This window comes from Pelodiscus sinensis, chromosome 1 (genome assembly GCF_049634645.1).
Source record: "Pelodiscus sinensis isolate JC-2024 chromosome 1, ASM4963464v1, whole genome shotgun sequence".
Lineage (NCBI taxonomy): Eukaryota > Metazoa > Chordata > Testudines > Trionychidae > Pelodiscus > Pelodiscus sinensis.
In genome coordinates, this window is record NC_134711.1 from 168,719,802 (window position 1) to 168,738,247 (window position 18,446).

Consider the following 18,446-nt stretch of genomic DNA (forward strand, 5'->3'; position numbering starts at 1 on the left):
AGCTATACTCCTCATTCCACGAGGAGTACAGCTAGTTTGGATTAGAAGTCTAATCCGAACTAGCTACTCCGTGCCGCATGTAGCCGCGCGGCACGGGGTTCGAACTAGCCGGCATTTAAAAATGGCGCCGGCCGGCTTTATGCAAATGAAGCCCGGGAAATTCAAATCCCGGGCTTCATTTGCAATTGCGGATGACTACATTACCCCTGCTAGTTCGAACTAGCGGGGTAGTGTAGACATACCCTTTTTGTTTTTAAATGTATTTTATTCTACATCAAAATGGTACATAGAAGGCACTCTTGTGGTAAGCACTGCACAAATAATAGGTTCCGTCTCCCCCCTCTCCCCCAAAAAAGAAAAAAAAGGCCCCTCTTCTGTCTAAGTATTATGAGAGAAAGAAGTGGCTACAGCTCATGGACAAGAAAAGCACAAGGTACCTGAGGCAGCTGTAATCAACAGGACAACCACTGGTCATAGCACAGCATCTGTCTAGTATGCTCTTTGTAGAACACTTCAGAAAGTAAAAGAGGGTTTTGAAATAGGACAATGAAGTGGCTTTACAGGTGTTTATAGGTATTTTTTACTACAGTGGGGGGAAGCAAAAGGGCCATGGGAGAAAGGGCAGAATGGGTTGGGCTGTGGTCCCAGCAGAGATTAAGAGCTCGACCCCGGCTCCATTGAGGGCCATGGGGAGGGGTCTGAGAGCAGCAAGCAGGGCTAAGGCTATTCTCCCTAAGGGGAAGCTTCATCCATCATCCATGCTGATGGAGGAGCTATGTCACATTGTATTTAATTGTGTGAGAATCAATGGTTCTATTACAAACTGGGTATTTTGTTAAAGTCAGGTGAATTCCAGGGATTTGTTCTTCCACCTATCTTATTATCTTACCAGGAGAGACTATGGCCCAGCTACAACTAATAGTAGAATATCTGTGTAAAATCACAGAATCTGTTTGACTTCAGATCCATAATAATGAACCCAAATTGTGGCTGTTTCCTATTATACAGAGATAAACAACCTGCTGAAACTTAATGCAGATAGCAATGGCATTAAATGGGTGGAAAGTGTTACCTATCTGGGTAAATGGTTAACAGCAGTAAGTTCTATATCCAAAGACATTATATAACTCGGCTTGCATCAGTGAAATTTTAGCACCTTCAGAGGCCTCTGTTCGGTGCTGGAATGTCTGTGACAACTCAGATGTGTGTGTTCAATGCTGTAGTGATGACAACTCTCCAATGTGATTATTAAAAGTAGCCGAGGAGAGGAAACTAATCAGTTTTTAGTGTCTAAAGTTCTAGTATATTCTTAATGTCCATCGCTTTGATTGTGTCACTAGCAAGGATATACATAGATGATCTTGGTTAGCTGGAGTCTTGCACCAGTTGAGAACTAGATGAGTGCAATGGTGGTCATATCCAAAGTGCAGAAGAAAATTTATTCAGAGTAGAGGTGGAAGAAAGTAGAGCACGAGGCCAATCACAAATAAGGGATTTAAGAAATCTAAATCCTCCTGTGTTGATTCTTGCCTAGGAAAGAAGACTTGCAAGGGGCCATTCATGATGCAAGTCCATTCTAAACAACACTATTGCTATACCACAGCTATGTAAATCAGCTGTGCCTTTCCAGCATAAGATGAGACATCGGGGAAAGGAAGGTGCTTGATAGAAAATGTAATGAAATATCGTAAAAGCAATTTCTCCTTCATTTACCTGATAAGCTCTGATTCTGAGGTTCTGGGACATAGTTTCATTTCTTTGCACCACTTTTATGCCGGTATGCCTCGAGTCATTTCAAAGGAGATATCCTCAGTTAACACTATGGTAAAAGAAAGGAGAATCCATCCATCTGTGTTTGCAGCAAGTGCTATTTTACATATTTGTGATAAGCGAGGAGTAAATACCATTGTGTTAGTGATTTTGCAACCTCTTGCCCTGTTTTTATTTGCACAGAATACTAAGAGTAGGTCTGCACTGTAGCGTAAGCATGGGAGATTGGTAACTGAGTCTGACATCTGGTTTGGCCTGGTCCAGATCTGAACAGCTACGTTTGAACAACCTAACCCTAACCCTAAATTCATGTATCATCTGTAATCACCCATGTGCCATGTTGGGACTTCTATTGATTCTTAGTAGGGATGTTAAATTTCAATTAATCAGTGAATTGTCCACTCAATTAGTTGATGGGGGGGCTACTCGCTATCCCCACTGCACCTCTGCCTCTGCCTTTGAGCTCTTGCTACATTTCAAAGGCAGAGGCATATCGAGGAGCCCAGTGCGAGCAGAAATTGAAGCAGTCCCGGCTCATGCCAGGTTCCCTGCTGCACCACTGCCTTCCCTGTTCACCCTCCCAGCCTCTCGACACCACAGAGACAGTGCTGGGGGAAACTGGCTTTTAAGCCAGCTACCCTCAGCACTAGCTCCTGCCCACCCTCCTTTCTACCTCTGATAAAGGCAGCTCCTGCTCATCCCGCTCTTGCTTCCTCTCATATAGAGGCAGCGTGTGTGTGGGGGGGGGGGGGGAGGGGGGGTAATGCGACTACTCTTTTACATCCCTAGTTCTTAGCCTTGTAGTAAACTAAACTAATCAGATTTTTTCCAAGTGAATTATGGTAGAACTTGTCTGTTCTCCCAGGAACAAGGGCAGAATTGTGGGTAGACCACTAGACTATTAGCACTCAAGTGGTTTAACTTGAATCCTTCCTAACTCAGTAGGGGTTTGTCTACACTACAGCACTAATTCGAACTAACTTAGTTCGTATTAATTCGAACTAAGCTAATTTGAACTAATGCATCCAGACTAAAAAACTAGTTCGAATTAGCATTTTGCTAATTCAAACTAGCATGTCCACACAGAGTGGACCCTGAACCAGGCTTAAGGATGGCCGTAAGCAGTGCCGGCAGGGCATCAGATGAGGACTTAGAGTGTGGAGCTGCTGTCTCAGGCTAGCCGAGGGCTGTGCTTAAAGGGACCCGACCCGCACCCCGGACAGACGGTTCTCAGGGGTGCCCTGCTTGCAAAACAGTCCTGGCTTGGATTGCCCGGAGTACCCACACTGGGCACATCACAGCACTCAGCCATCAGGCCGGCTGCACTTGCCGCAGGCTGCCATCTGGGGAGAGGGGGCAATTGGGGGGCTGCAGGAAAGGTTCCATCCCCAGAAGCCCGCAGAGCCAGCCCAGTCCTCCCCATCAGGGGCTCATACCCCATTCCTCCCTCACCTCCTTCCACTTACCCCTCCCTAGCCCCCCTTCCTGATGTACAAAATAAAGGACAATTGTGTTCAAAAATAGAATCTCTCTTTATTGAACAAAACTGGGGGAAACTGGGAAAAGGAGGTGGGAGAGGGGAGGGCAACTAAAATGATCAGGGGGTTTGGAACAGGTCCCATATGAAGAGAGGCTAAACAGTCTGGGACTTTTCAGCTTAGAAAAGAGGAGACTGAGGGGGGATATGATAGAGGTCTATAAAAGCACAAGTGGGTGGAGAGGGTGCATACAGAAAAGTTCTTCATTAGTTCCCATAATAGAAGGACTAGAGGACACCAAAGGAAAGGAATGGGTAGCAGGCTTCAAACTAATAACAGAAAGTTGTTGTTCACAAAGCAAAGAGTCAACCTGTGGAACTCCTTGCTGCAGGAGGCTGTGAAGGCTACAACTAGAACAGAGTTTAAATAGAAGTGAGATCAAGTCATGGAGGCTGGGTCCATGAAGTGGTATTAGCCAGGGGGTAGGAGTGGTGTCCCTGCCCGAAGTTTGTGGAAGGCTGGAGAGGGATGGCACGAGACAAATGGCTTTGTCACTGTCTTTGGTCCATCCCCTCCAGGGTCCCTAGGGTTGTCCGCTGTCGGCAGACAGGCTACTGGGGTAGATGGACCTTTGGTCTGACCCAGTACGGCCATTCTAAGCTCAGGGTCGGGGGTCTCAGTGGACCACCTTGATTTTCATGCAAACCTGCTCCTGGGTGGCCAGGCTGGCAGCTATCCTGCCCTAGACGGCTGCTTTCCTGTGCCTAGTGCGGAGGTCGTGGACAAGGTCCACGATGTCTGCACTGGACCGGGTGGGTGCCCACCTCTTGCGGTCTTGGGCAAGCTCCTGGGAGCCGCCAACCTTGTCCCGGGAAGAGGGGGAGGGCTGGGGGGCATCGGGTGGCTGGCTCGAGCCGTGCCAGGTGCAGGGTCTGCTGGCTGGGTGCTGGCAGGCTTGCACCTGGCACGGGCACCGTAGCCAGCCCGTGCCCCTTTAAAGGCTCCGGGGCCGGGAGGGGGGCATACGAGTTTCCCTGGGGTTGGCCAGAGTGGCCACCAGGGAAAGCTGGGGAGGGCTAGCCTCCCACTAGTTCGAATTAAGGGGCTAAACAGCCCTTAATTCGAACTAGTAAGTTCGAACTAGGCTTAGTCATTGTATAATGAGGTCTACCTAGTTCGAACTAAGCGCTCCGCCTGTTCAAATTAAGTTCGAACTAGCGGAGCGCTAGTGTAGCGCCTATCAAAGTTAATTCAAACTAACGTCCGTTAGTTCGAATTAACTTTGTAGTGTAGACATACCCTAGGTTACCAGCTAGAATGAAAGTGGAATTCAAGTTCTAACCCTCACTCTAGTTGAGCTAACTACCCTGGGTTGAGAGTAGCACTTAGCTTAGATGAGAGATTATTCTGTATGGTGGGGAGAGGGCCTAGAGAGGGCAACACCATAGTTAAAAGCCTGAACTAAGTCTCCCACAGAGAGACACCCTGCACTCCAACCTAGAAGTGTAGTTCTCAGCTTGGTTACAAATATATGCTCTAGCTTTGATTGTACTAACATGCTAAAAACAGAAGTGTAGCTTCAGCAGCACAAGTGACAGGAGAGTGTAGCTGGCCTAAGTGTGATCCCACCCAGGATCATAGGTACTTACTTCGCTAGCTACCCTGTCTTCCCTTGTACACCTCTTTTGGTCAAAGTTAGCATGTTTACATCTATCTCAGGAGTTAACACATTGCTGCTGTGGTTTGAATGCTTGCTTTTATCCCGAAGAATTTAAACAAAACAGTAAAACTAGCTAAAGCAGCTAAACCACCTAGGTACTTTTAAACTTGAATCCGAGTTCCTCAAGGCAGACCACAATAAGAAGAAAATATGTATTCAGTTATGAACTAAAAATGTGTTTTGAGAACAAAATCCTGTGATTTTGAAATGACTCAGTTACTTCCGGGAAGCCTTAGGGTAAAAATTCTGCACCCCTGCTTTTTTATAGCCCCAAGAACAGGTCTGGTATGAGCTGAGATTGTTCTCTGGTATACCTACTGTGCAATAAAGCACCCACTGCTGGCCTATGTCAATTGACTCAGGCTATGGGGATATAGAATTGCAATGTAGATGTCTGGGCTGGTTCTCAGAGCCCAGGCTCCCACCCAGACTTGGATGTCTGCTTCTCTGTGAGACCTGCATGAGTCAGGTGGGACAGACATATACAGAGAACTCTGTCAAAACCAGAAAAACTGAAGTTACTTAAATATAAATCTGAACAGAATTTGTGTCACATCCCATCTCAGTCGCAAACTTCTGCAGAAGTTCCTTCACCTGTGTGACTGTATTATTCCTCTCAACAGCACTGGATACCATTTTACTAGTGGTACTAATTTTGGATGCTTTGTTTCTTAATCAACTACCCAACATGGGTCAAGCTTAGGCATATTTATATTCACTATTTACTAATGAATACTATTTTCCAAGCTTCCATTCCATTCATGATACTAAACATTGTGCAAAGCACCTACTCCTACATAATGAGCTATACATGCAGATTACATTAACCCGAAAATAGCTATTACAATTACCTTGATTCTAGAGCGCGTATTGCTCTTAGTATTTGTTCAGGTGTGTTTTGTAAGCTGAAGTTTGTCATCCCATGCTGGGCTGTCAAATAGGTGTTCATTTAATATATTAACTTTATTTGAAATCTGTATTTTTTCCATGCCCTCTTATTTTTGAATATGTAGTGGGTCAGTACAGTTGTCTTGTATTTTGCAATCAGCTACTTTGATACAATTAAGAAACAAAATCCTCCTCTATGTGCACTGCAGGACAAATCCTGAAGTCCATATTCAATTTTTACTCACTCTTGACTCAATTGTAACTTCCTTTGAACTTAATATTTGACCTGAAGATTTGGCCCGGTAGTTCACTAGTTCACATTGTGCAATCATTCTTTGTTGACAGAGCTGGGATTTCTACTCAGGGGTTGAATACGGAATAAAAACCACCACTGTGAGTAAGAGTTGCACAGAGTGAATAAGCCAGAAGAGTTTTTCCAGTTTTTAAAATGTATGTGTGAGATAAACAATTGTGATAGAATATGCAGATAATTTTTATATTAGTATTCTACATAAGATAAATGTTTCTGTAAAAAAATACGTTATTACCTCTAACATTAACTGTACATAAATACACAATCATTTTCTTTTGGATTTGTAGAGACCTTTATGAAAGCTTAGTTCCTGCCTTATTCTGCCATCTAGTGTTTCAAGTATCAAATTTCAACAACACCAACAGCTGACCATTCAAGTGCATTTACTTGAGAGAAAGCTTAAGAAGATCTTATATTTAAAAATGAATAATTTGGAAATAAAACAACATATTATACAAAGAAACAAATACCATATGAGATACACATATGAAGCACTTACATTATGCAAATGTAGCTCTTCACATTCGCAAAAAGCTATAAATGTAACTAATTAAATATTCAAACCCTTCCTCTGTGAGATTGGTAAGAAGTATTAGCAGAGCTAGTAAAAGTAGTGATTACAAGCAGTTTTGTTATGATCCTAGACCTCCTTTGATTAGCTAATTGTTCAAGAACCAGCTCTTTAAATGCATTTGTTTCCCCTAAGTATTCACAGTACTTCATCTGTGTTTATTTTGACTATTAGATCATACAAGGCCACATGGCATTATTTGTATACTACGGCTGTGTCTACACTGGCCCCTTCTTCGGAATTGCCATGTTAATTTAGAACTTTGGAATAGGGAAATGCGCGGGGGATTTAAATATCCCCCGTGGGATTTAAATAAACATGGCCACCGCTTTTTTTCCGGCTTGGGGAAAAGCCGTAAAAGAGTGTCCAGACTGGCGCGATCCTCCGGAATAAAACCCTATTCCGGAGGATCTCTTATTCCTACTTCCACTGTATGGCTAAAACTTTAAAAAAAAAGATTACCAATAATGCTATGTAAAGGTATAGTTTGGCATTGTCTGAATGTAGTTCAAGGTAGAGAGGGGATAGTTCACATACTGCTCAGTCTTTGGTATGATGGGTACTATTCAGATGTCTGGGAGAGGCATAACTAACAGGTATTTGTTTAGCATTTTATGGATTCTTGTATCCTGAAATTCCAGTATATCCCTGTGGCTTGAATAAAGAGATCACTTGTCTTTTTGCAAGCCCTTTATCTTCCTTCTTTTTGCCTGTGGTGCCCCTAATGGTGCTGATTCATCATAGGTCTTATGTAGAAGGCCACTGACTCAGGAGCAATAGCTTCAGCACATTTTCTGCCATGGTACTAAGGTCATTTGACTTTACAGTGTATATGTCTAAGAGCAGGGGGCAATGTGTAGGAGGCACAGGGGGGTGCATGCTCCCCCAAACACCCTGAGCAGGAGGAAAAGGGGGTTGGCCAGCAGCTGGAGGAGACATAGTCCCTGGGTGGCATAGGGAGGCTGGTACCCACAGCAGGAATGCAGCACAACCATGCTCGCCACCAGCAATGGAGGAGACAATAATGTGACCCTACCTCACTCTGCTCCTTCAGCCACATTGCTTGGGGGTGGTGAGTAACTGCCTCCACACTCACTGGCAGAAAGCAAAGTGATGTGACTGGGAGAGCAAAGCAAGGAGCTGGGGCTGTGTTGCTCCCCTTCCCCTGTTGCAGCCGGTGAATTCAGGTTGCCAGACCCCCCCCCCCCCCCCCCGCCAGAGCCAGGGCGTTGCCAGGGCATTGGGGTTCTTCTAACCAGCAGCATAATTTCAGAATAACTGATGTTATAACAAACCTTTATTTCGAAATAATGTTAAGCTGGGGGATTTCTTATTTTGACTCATGGCAACTCTCATTTAATGAGGAGTAAGGGAAGTCCAGGGAAGAGTGCTCTTCCTTCAACTTCCTGCTGTGTAGACAGTGCCAAAAGCCGAATTAAGCTATTTCAACTTAAGTGTCGCAATTGACATAGCTGAAGTTGCGTAGCTTAATTCGATTTTATCCCTGCTATGTAGACGTGCCATTGTTGTCTTATTTGGAAAATATTCATTCAAATGGACACTTAAAAAGTAAAAGCGGTAAGCAAACAGCTTTCTTTGCCTATTGGGTACTAAAATGCCTTGGGTTAGTGAAAGGGAATAAATGTTTAAGATTAAGTTCATTTGCCTCTATTATACTTTTTGTTATATTTTTCTGAGCATGGACAATCAAAACCAATTCATTCAGTTGTATAATGTTTTCAGGGCCTAAAACTGGGCATGTTGTTATCCGAGTGCCACTCAACAGATATGTTGATCTGCACCACCAGAAGATCTGGCCCTCAGTTTCTTGGAACTGCAGTTTTTGGGTTTCAAATACAGTTTGTTTAAAAACATGTTTTCATTTGTCTTTTTTGTTGATTGTAAAAACATTTGTATTGCTCTTAGACTTTGCAAAAGCTTTCTTTCATACATTGAATGGGACATTGCTCCTTTTGAATCAGATCACCTTAAAAACAAAATGTAATTTTAGTCCAAATCAAATCAAATCTCTTGTCATAAATTGTTTTCTTATAGGAGCTCATTCTTTCTCCAAAAAATGAATGAAGTGCTTCCAAATTTTTAATAACAGTCTCTGAAATATTAGATGTGCAGATCCATTGAACAGTCAGAAAAGATAAAAATTGTATCTTATGCGTCATTAAATTCCATGTTTGGTTTGTTTGCTGATATTTCTTTTCACATTATTTGTTATCTTCCATGAAGCTCTTCTGCTGTCAACCAGAATTTCACAGATCAGTAATCTGAAATGAGATTTTGGTGTTCAACTCTAACTCTGCTGCTAGACATTAAATATCCTATGTGAAGGTCAGGTTAGAGTTGATTCATTGTACCGGATACAAATAATCTTCCATTTCTTTTCTTCAGAGGATTACTTTTTATAACTGGTTGTTTATAATATGGAGATCTGCTTTTCTCATTATTTCATTGAGACATATTTTTTCTAAGGAATTTCAGAAACATTTAGATTGTGTCTGTATATGGGACAAGATACTTTCTCCTCCTTTCCTTTCCTCCATTCCCAGTTGAGGTAGCTGAAATAAGTTATCTTAACCCTGAAAACCCCCATAGGCCCAGTTTAATGGCTACTCCATTCCATCCGTTGGCTATATTGTAGCCTAGATCCCATCTGGGCTACCACATGACCAGCTAATATGATGATAATGGCATTAACCTATGTCTACAGCTATGTTGAAAGGGGTTCATGATAACTTAACTCAATGGAAGAATTTAAGAAAGTGCTCTTCCCTTTTCCCCTACCCCCTCAGTTTTGATAGTTTTAGATTAAAATCTAATACTATAGGCCTGATCTTACAAGGTGCTGAGTAATTGGAATTGAAAATGTTCAGTACCTTGCAGGAAGTGCTCGGTTCAGCATTTTCCTGGATCTGATCCTAAACTTGTTCTTATTGTTAGGAAGTGTGTGAAGTGCATCACCAAGGTCACACACAGATTTCTATAAAAAGGTGTCATTTTTCAGTTGCTTATACTTCTTTCCGTTTAGTGGCTTTCTGACAGCTTTGTTCTCAAAGATCTGGGAACAATTTGAAAAAGTTTAAGTCAAATGGCTCAGCCATTCTCAAGAATAGGAGTGAAAACAAATACTTCCCATATGCTAAAAAATAAATTTGCTACTTTTAGCTGTTCTGCCACACCAAGGTACATGATAGGAACTTGAAATCTCACAGGCAGATAGACAGATTTTCTTTTTCTTGGTTTGGAATGTTTCAAAATCACAATTGTTTTAAAAATACTTTGTGCATGTGCATTGTTTTGCACTGTGTTATATAATTGTCTTATCAGTGTACCATTGGTTCTTAATATTGCAGCTTGAAAAAGTCTGAATGCAGTGATGTGATTTTTTTCTCTGATTAGTAATGGTTGGGGAAAAGAGCTCTGAGCAGCTCAAACTCACACTAGCTGGCACTATCCCAAATTTCACCCTTACTAGGGGTGAGTAGGATATTGGTATAGAAATGAGGTACTCTAGCTGTATGCTAGCTGAGAATTCCTTCATGATGGGGGAATTCTTAGCTGGTCACATCTAGCTGCTTTCTATTCTTTTATGCCTCCTGTTAAAAGCAATAAAGAAAGGGATTCCAAAAGCATATTAATATTGACATAATGTTGTCTGTGCTTCCCTACTCCCCATGGTCAGAGGCACAACAGTACAAACAGAGATCACAGAAAAGAAATATAATTGGAAGCCTTATTGAAAGGCAAGGCAAGTGTGCAACAAACAAAAGTCAGACATATCTTTGAGTGTAAATTGAATAATGTCTCTTATGCTGAAGGAGTTTATAAAATACTGATGAGGTGTTGGAAAGTATAAGAATTTATTATAAAAATATTCTCTGAGCAATTTTTTTTTATTTTTTCCCCTTTTTGGTCTGATGCATAAAAGATTTGGGTGAAATCCTGGACCCACTGGGAAATCAATGGGAGTTTTGCTATTTAATTTTTCTGAGCCAAGATTTTACCCTTTATGTTCCCGGAGGGTCGATTTCTATTTTTTATCAAAAAACCTTGTCAGAATTCCTCCCCATAGAGAGCACTCACTTCTGCAATGCTCCATTAGCAGGCCCAAGCTGCTGCTCTATTGCAAGCATCTAAAATGTGCTGGAACCCTGTTGTGCAGATGATGGTAATTTGCAGGCTTCTGAAGTGGGGGTTATTGCTTTGCCCTTTATAAAAATGTCCCCTTCACTTTTTTTTTCAATCTGTACACTTTCGAAGTGCTGCTCATCTAAAGGAATTGTGTAACTCACCCTGTGTATGAAATGAAGCTTTGCTCCCTGTGATGGTGTATACCTGCCCTGCACTGGGCCAGAAGAAGATAACCTCATACTTTGACTGAAAAGGCCATGCTGCGTCTCCCCTGTTCAGCATTCTTCAACTGAAGCCATAGCATAAAAGGGAGCAGCTCAGCTCAGTCTGCCCTAAAGGAGAGAAGACAGAACATGTACTGCAGGCTGTTGAACCCCAGACCACAGAGGCCAGACACACCAAGATGCAGTCAAATACCCTGCTGTTTCCAGAAACTCACTGGGGAAAGAAGTGTAGGGAATTTTGCCTGCCTATTACCCCAGAGGACCCATGGAGTATGGAGCAGGAAGACAGGGTAGAAAGTAGCCCAGGGGAACAAGACATTGATCTGGTTGTCATACCAGGAGCAGAGTCAGTGTGTTTCAGAAAGATTCCTGTTGACCCCACTAGGCTATAGCGCCCTGTGCAAAATGGCAGCTCTGGCTGTTATTCCACACTGCCCTACACTGAAGAGTGACTCCATTGACTATGGCCACTAAGTCACAATGCCCTGAACCTCAGGATAACCCCACTGACTGAAGATTGTATCGTACTGCCCTGAGATACAAGGCCACCTCATAGACATAGGCCCCTAGTCCAAGCTAGCCTGAATCTGAGGATAGTCCCTCTGACTCAGACCATTAGGTCATAGTGGTCTGAGAAGAGTGGTTATTTGGACTTGTCTGAGAGGCCATAATGCCCCTAAGGAGTGATGGGATATATCTGCCCTGTGACCTTCCAATACATTCTATGGAATCTCTTGTAAATGATGTGTAAGAACATTCATGTTGCTACATCACTTTACATTAACTTAGGATTTGGGCCTTGTTTTCAAAGTGAGTGATCTAAAATTAAAAGGCAAGGAATTTTGTTATATAAGTGTACATATATAAAATATTCTTCCAGAACATATTTTCTAGAAATCCAAAATATAATGATTAGTAATATATTAGTAATATTGTATAGTTTATATAATGAATGTGTGCGTGTGTATATAAAAAAATCCAAGACACTTGTAGCATGGAAAGTAACATCACAATCAATACAGAAACACTGCAGCAACAAGTTGAAACTGCTCAAGGGATGCCCCCGGGATTCTTGAAATCAAAGGTATAAGCTGTACCTCCTGTTTTTCAACAAGAGTTAAAGATGCTGTGGGGGGTAGGAAAGAAATGGTATCTCCACAAGGAATGGTTCCAAGGCCATTAAACAATTTTTTTTATATAATATGGACAGTTCAAATAAATTGTTAGAATTACATTCCAATGACTATCTAAATAACTAGCTAAGACTACAGGTTATACTGTAACCAGAATACCTTGATTTTATGACTCCATTGCTCATCTGCTGCAGGGCTGTCACATGTGGGATATCATAGCACAGGTTTTGTCTTGTCAACACTTCAGCTCTATGTGAATATGATATGTGGTCACAATGAAACAATGGAGGCTGAGATTATTTTGATATGCAGAGTCATCTTAGCACTGTGTCTCCTACTTATCAGTTGGTGCAGTTTGGAGGCTTACTCAATGTTTGGTGACTTTAGAGTTTGGTTGTGGTTCAAGATCAAGACAATCGTGGTCAGTTTGGGAGCAATAAACACAATAAATCTTTTGTTATCCATGTCTGTAAGACAGGGGTCCTATTATTTCTCATTTGTCTCCGGAGAATAATCCAAACACTGAAGGCAAAGACTTTGAATCAGGCCCAGAGGGTATGTCTACACTACCCCGCTAGTTCGAACTAGCGGGGTAATGTATGCATACCGCACTTGCTAATGAAGCCCGGGATTTGAATTTCCCGGGCTTCATTAGCATAAGCGGGGAGCCGCCATTTTTAAATCCCCGCTGCTTCGAACCCCGTGTAGCGCGGCTACACGGGGCTCGAACTAGGTAGTTCGGACTAGGGTCCTATTCTGAACTACCGTTACTCCTCGTGAAACGAGGTGTACCGGTAGTTCGGAATAGGCACCCTAGTCCGAACTACCTAGTTCGAGCCCCGTGTAGCCGCGCTACACGGGGTTCGAAGCAGCGGGGATTTAAAAATGGCGGCTCCCCGCTTATGCTAATGAAGCCCGGGAAATTCAAATCCCGGGCTTCATTAGCAAGTGCGGTATGCATACATTACCCTCCTAGTTCGAACTAGGAGGGTAGTGTAGACATACCCTGAGATAGCTGTAGTATCCAGGAGCATTTTGCCATCTTTTCATGGAGGCCAAGAGGCTGAGACTCGTCTACATTCAAAAAACAAGATTAACAGGTACTGTGGATTTTAGTAGTATGACTGGGTGTATATTGTGTCAAGGGCTAGCACTATAAGGCTTAACTGGATCTAGCAATTTGTATCTCAGTGTTGGTCCAGACACAACTGATTATGAGGCCCAGCTCTGGGGGGAATTGGGTAATGAGCATAAAGGGAGGAAGCCCAGTTAAGAAGAAGGGCTGTGGGAAGAGCGGGGAAGAACTCTGCAGCCCTCTCAGATAGCTGGAGAATGAAGGAAGGGCCTAGAGGGAGGCAGGAGTGCAGTGAGCACAGGGAGGGGCCATGGGAAAGATCTTTGTGGGAAGGCCAAGGTAGGAAGAAAGCCAGAAAGGCAACGGAGAGTCTGATGGAGATGTCCTTAGCTGCTTGCCACAGGGTCCCTGGACTGGAATCCAGAGTAGAGATAGTGCCTGGGTTATCCCTAGCAGCTGCTGGAAATGGTGGTATGGAAACACCCTGATGTGGGGGAGAAGTACTACTAACTTGGAAATTAGGCCTCTAAGGATAAAGCCCTGTGTGAGCGCAGAGCAATCCTGTAAAGCCCAGGAAGGTTGAATAGTATGTAGTGGAGTAATCCTGATTGGGAATGGGGAATTGTGTTTTGGTTTAATTTTTAGGACTTTGTCATGGGAGGAATGGGCCTAGCATGAGCTAACCAGTGAGTTCTGTTGTGAGAAGTGACAATGCTGGGAACAGAGCAGCATGAGGACTTGCTACACCACACCTACCCAGAAAAGCATGTGCTAGCAGTGAGTCCCCACTTCCACAAATATGTTGTAATAATATGATTCTATGGATATGTCTACACAGCAAAGTTATTTCGAAATAGCTTCACTAGTGACTACACAAGCTAACCTCTAATTCAAAATTAATTCAAAATAGAGGAGAGCTTAGTTCAAAATTGGTAAACCTCGTTCCATGAGGACTATCACCAATTTCGAAATTGCTATTTCGAAATAAGTGCTGTATAGACACTTATTTCGAAATAAGGAGTCTCCAGCCTTTCCCAGGATGCCCTGGTGGCCACTCTGGCCACAACCAGGAAAACTCCTCTCCTCCCCACCCTCCCTGGAGCCCTTAAAGGGGTAGAGTCTGTTTGGCCACAGTGCCAGAGCCAGCAGTCGCAGACCCTGACCCAGTAACCTCAACATGAGTGAGGCAGCCAGTGCCAGCCAGCCCTCCACCACTCCCCAAGAGCAGTCTGCAAGCTCCCAGGAGCCTGCCAGGGGCCGGAAAAGGCGGGCACGTTCCTGGTCCAGTGCGGAGATCATGGTCCTGATTGAGGTTTGGGGAGAATCCTCCAACATCCATGATCTCCGCACTAGATGGAGGAACACACCTGTATACAGGCAGATGGATGCCAGCCTGGCCACCAAAGGCTACATGCGAAGCCAGGAGTAGGTGTGCATGAAAATAAAGGAGCTGCGGCAGGCCTATGCAAGGGCCAGAGGGGGCAGCTCCCAATCAGGGGCAGACCCAGATCCCTGCCCCTATTTTGATGCCATGGACCACATCCTGGGGGACTGGACGGTCCGTGCCCCCCAGGTGGTCATCGACCCTGGGGCAGAGAGCCTTGCCTATGAGACTGAAGAGGAGGAAGAGGAGGGCCAGGAGCCACAGGAGCCTGGAGGGAGTGTGCCGTGCACCCAGGACACCCAAGCCATCCCAGACAGCCTGGCTGGGGAAGCAATGACATGTGAGTGCCATCACTATCCCCTTATGCAGCGGGCGTGGGGGAGGGCGGGGAGAAGGGGAAGGAGGGGAGGAGAGGGAGACCATGGATCACGCAGCAACCTGTGCATGTGCCATGCCACCCCTGGGAACGTGGCTCCAGCTGGTTGCCACACAGGGGCCTTGGCCTGTTACCCACCACGCGTGTATGTATGAAGGCACATGACATGCTCCTGACCCCGGGGTGGGACACTGCACGATGCCCTCCCTCCACAAGCCCCCTCTACACAGAGGCAGGGGATATCTCTCCTCCCCCCGCCCCCGCACTGTATACAGCACAGGGGCATGGGTGCAGTCCCAGGCCAGCTCCCACTCCTGGGGATAGCAGGACATGCCGAACATGGCCTGTGTGCAAGCACATTGGCTCTGATGGTGTGGAGACCTGCCATCCTCGCCTTGCAGAGGGGGGCTGAGCTTCACCCACTGTGTCCCCAGGGATAATTGACCACTTCTCTTGTTTCTCCACAGCCACACCGCTGCGAGTGCAGGATGCACCATCTTGCCCAGAACATCCTTCCGCACACGGGCCAGCAGGCTGACCTGTAACCAGGAGGAGTACCAGTGGCAGCACCTGGGGATCCTGTGAGGCCAGCACCACATCCTGGACTACTGGATGCATGAAGACATGCAGCTGTGGTGGGAGAGCTGGCGGGAGCTGCTTGACCAGAGTCGTGCCATCTCTGACCACCTGCAGACCCTGGTGCAGAGATTGCTGCCTCCTGCCACTCCAGCCCCTTCTGCCACCCCAGCTACCACTCCTCCTCCCACTCCGCCCCCTACCTGCCCCACCCTCCATACCCCGCTCCTCCCTGGGGACGCTGAGGCCCCCGCACCCACAGTGCTGGGAGACAAGTGGGCCAGCAAGACCCCCAAACCTGAGCTTCTCCTCCCCTTTCCTCCCCTTGCCTCCCCCTTCCAGCTCCCTCTTCCCAGGTTTCCTCCTCCCATCTCCCACCCTCCCACCTCCCCTCTCCTGCCCTCATTCCCGCTCCCAACCCAGTTTTGTTCAATAAAGAGAGTTTGTTTTTGTCAACACATGTGTATTTATTTACATGAGGAAGGGGGGCTATGGAGGGATCAGTGAAAGGATGTGAGGATGAAATCCAATGGGGCACACCAGGGAGACTTTAGTCATCATCTGGGTGGAAGCTCTCCCGCAGGGCCGCCCAGATATGGACAGCCCCCCGATGGGCCTACTGGCCGACAGCCATGCGGAACTGCATGTACAGGCCAGCCATGTGGTCGGCCTCTGCCATCCAGACTTGCAGGAAAACCATCCCCTTCCTCTTGCACAAATTTTGCAGCACACAACACGCTGCCACCATGTGTGGAACATTCCGCTCGGAAAGGTCCAGGCGGGTGAGGAGGCATCTAAAATGGGCCTTCAACTGGCTGAATGCCCCCTCCACCATGATGCAGGCCCTGTTGAGCTTGGCGTTAAAGGCCTGTCGGGAGAGGTTGAGGTGCCCCATGTAGGGCTTCATCAGCCAAGGTTGTAGGGGATAGGCTGCATCCCCCACCAGGTACACAGGCATGTCCATGTCCCCAAACCTGATGTGGCGGTCAGGGAAGAAAGTCCTGGTGTGCAGCCTTTGGCACACGGAGGAGTTGCGGTAAACCCGCGCGTTGTGTGCTTTGCCAGACCAGCCCACTTTAATGTCCACAAAGTGGCCCTGGTGGTCAGACACAACCTGCAGGATGATAGAGAAGTATCCTTTCTGGTTTATGTACAGGGAGGCCTGGTGTTCCGGGGCACGGATGGGGATGTGTGTCCCGTCGATTGCCGCCCCCCCCCCCGCGCAGTTGGGGAAGCCCAGGGTGCCAAACCCTTCGATCACTGCATCCACATCAGTGAGGTGGATGACTCTGCGGAGCAGCACTCTATTGAGGGCCTTGACCACCTGCAGAGGGACACACAAAACTGAGAGTCACTAGGGTGCCAGGGTGGCTGAGAGTACTCCTTTCCCGCCATTCTCCAGGAGCAACTCCTCCTGCAGTCCTGGCCACTGCGGGCAGTCCGTAGAGTGGGTGGGACAGAAGAAACCATCCCAAGGAGGGGCACTTGCACCACCTCCTCCCCTTTTACCTAGGGCAGCCCATCCCCTTCTTGCACTCCCCTCTCCTGGCACAGTGGCCGGAGATTGCCATACCTGCATGAGCACCATTCTAATGGTGGATCTCTCCATGCCAATCTGGTTCCCCATGGATCGATAGCTATCCAGCGTGCAGAGCTTCCAGAGGGTGATGGCCACACACTTCTGGAGGGGAATGGCAGACCTCATGTGCATGTCCTGTCACTGCAGAGCAGGGGTGAGCCACTCACAGAGCTCTATGAAGGTGTCCTTCTTCATCCTAAAGTTCTGAGTCCATTGTTGTTCTCTCCAGGATGATGTGGTCCCACCAGTTGCTGCTGGTGTCCAGATGCCAGATGCAGCAGGGCACGCTGGCATCCAGGAGCTGTAGCTGCTCCTCCACGTACCCCAGGATGGTCCGGATGTTGGAATGGGGGTTGGGCTGCAGCAGATGCTGTGAGGAAGCCTGCAGAAAGCACAGCCAGGCTTGCAGCAACACATTCAAAAGAAGCACCAGAATGCCCAGGGGCAGCTCCAGCTCCATGGTGCAGAGTGCTGTGGTGCTCCGAGTGAGGGCAACCAGCGCACGCAGGAAAAAAATGCTTTGCTATCCCTCAGCAAGGTAAACAAGCAAGCAGGGAAACCTGAGAACCAGCTGTTCAGAGGGGTCCCTTTAAGCACAGGCCTCAGATTGTATAGATGCTGCCTGAGGCTAAGTAACTCCTGACCTGATGCCCTGCTGGAACCAGTTTCAGCTGGCCTTGAATACGATTCAGCATCCAAGCAGTGTGGACGTGCTATTTTGAAATAGCAAAATGCAATTGCGAAATGCATTTTGTGTGTAGACACATTATTTCGAAATATCTTATTTCAAAATAACTATTTCGAAATAAAATATTTCAAAATAACGCTGTAATATAAACGTATCCTATGTGAAAATCTCTAAAGCATCCATTCTCTCTCCCCCACTTCCCAAAAAAGTTGAAATGTACACAAACTTTCTTTCAACTTACTTTATCGAATGTGACATATGTAACTGCAAGATGTTGCTTTAAAAATTAAATAAACAAAAACAACCAACCCATCCATGGGCTGATGCAGAGAATCACTACATGCAGCGACCCTGGTCAAGGTGTATTGACAACTGAAGTCTCATTTAGTGTGGAGTGGCACAATGGGATTATATTGTGACCCATAGTTTGCTTCCCTTCCAGGATGTATAGTATATATGTATTGTGTCATTTCTAGATGCTATAAATAACAAATGGACCAATAAAGGAAAGTGGTATATTTTAAA

The 18,446-nt window shown here is 45.7% G+C and overlaps 1 protein-coding gene and 1 long non-coding RNA gene across 5 annotated transcripts in view; one reads left to right on the forward strand and one right to left on the reverse strand.

The window, feature by feature from the left end:
* ROBO1 (roundabout guidance receptor 1) overlaps positions 1-18,446 on the forward strand; it is a 1,035,646-nt gene that overhangs the window by 231,054 nt on the left and 786,146 nt on the right. The gene's annotated exons all lie outside the window — the stretch shown is intronic.
* Positions 1,556-12,612, reverse strand: LOC112543690 (uncharacterized). 2 transcript variants are annotated; one of them, XR_003086901.2, is made up of 3 exons: positions 12,403-12,612; positions 11,048-11,218; positions 1,556-1,819 (listed from the first exon to the last, which is right to left on the reverse strand). It is a non-coding gene; the product is annotated as an uncharacterized LOC112543690 (long non-coding RNA). The 2 variants fall into 2 exon arrangements; XR_012901184.1 differs by lacking the exon at positions 1,556-1,819 and adding an exon at positions 8,229-9,022.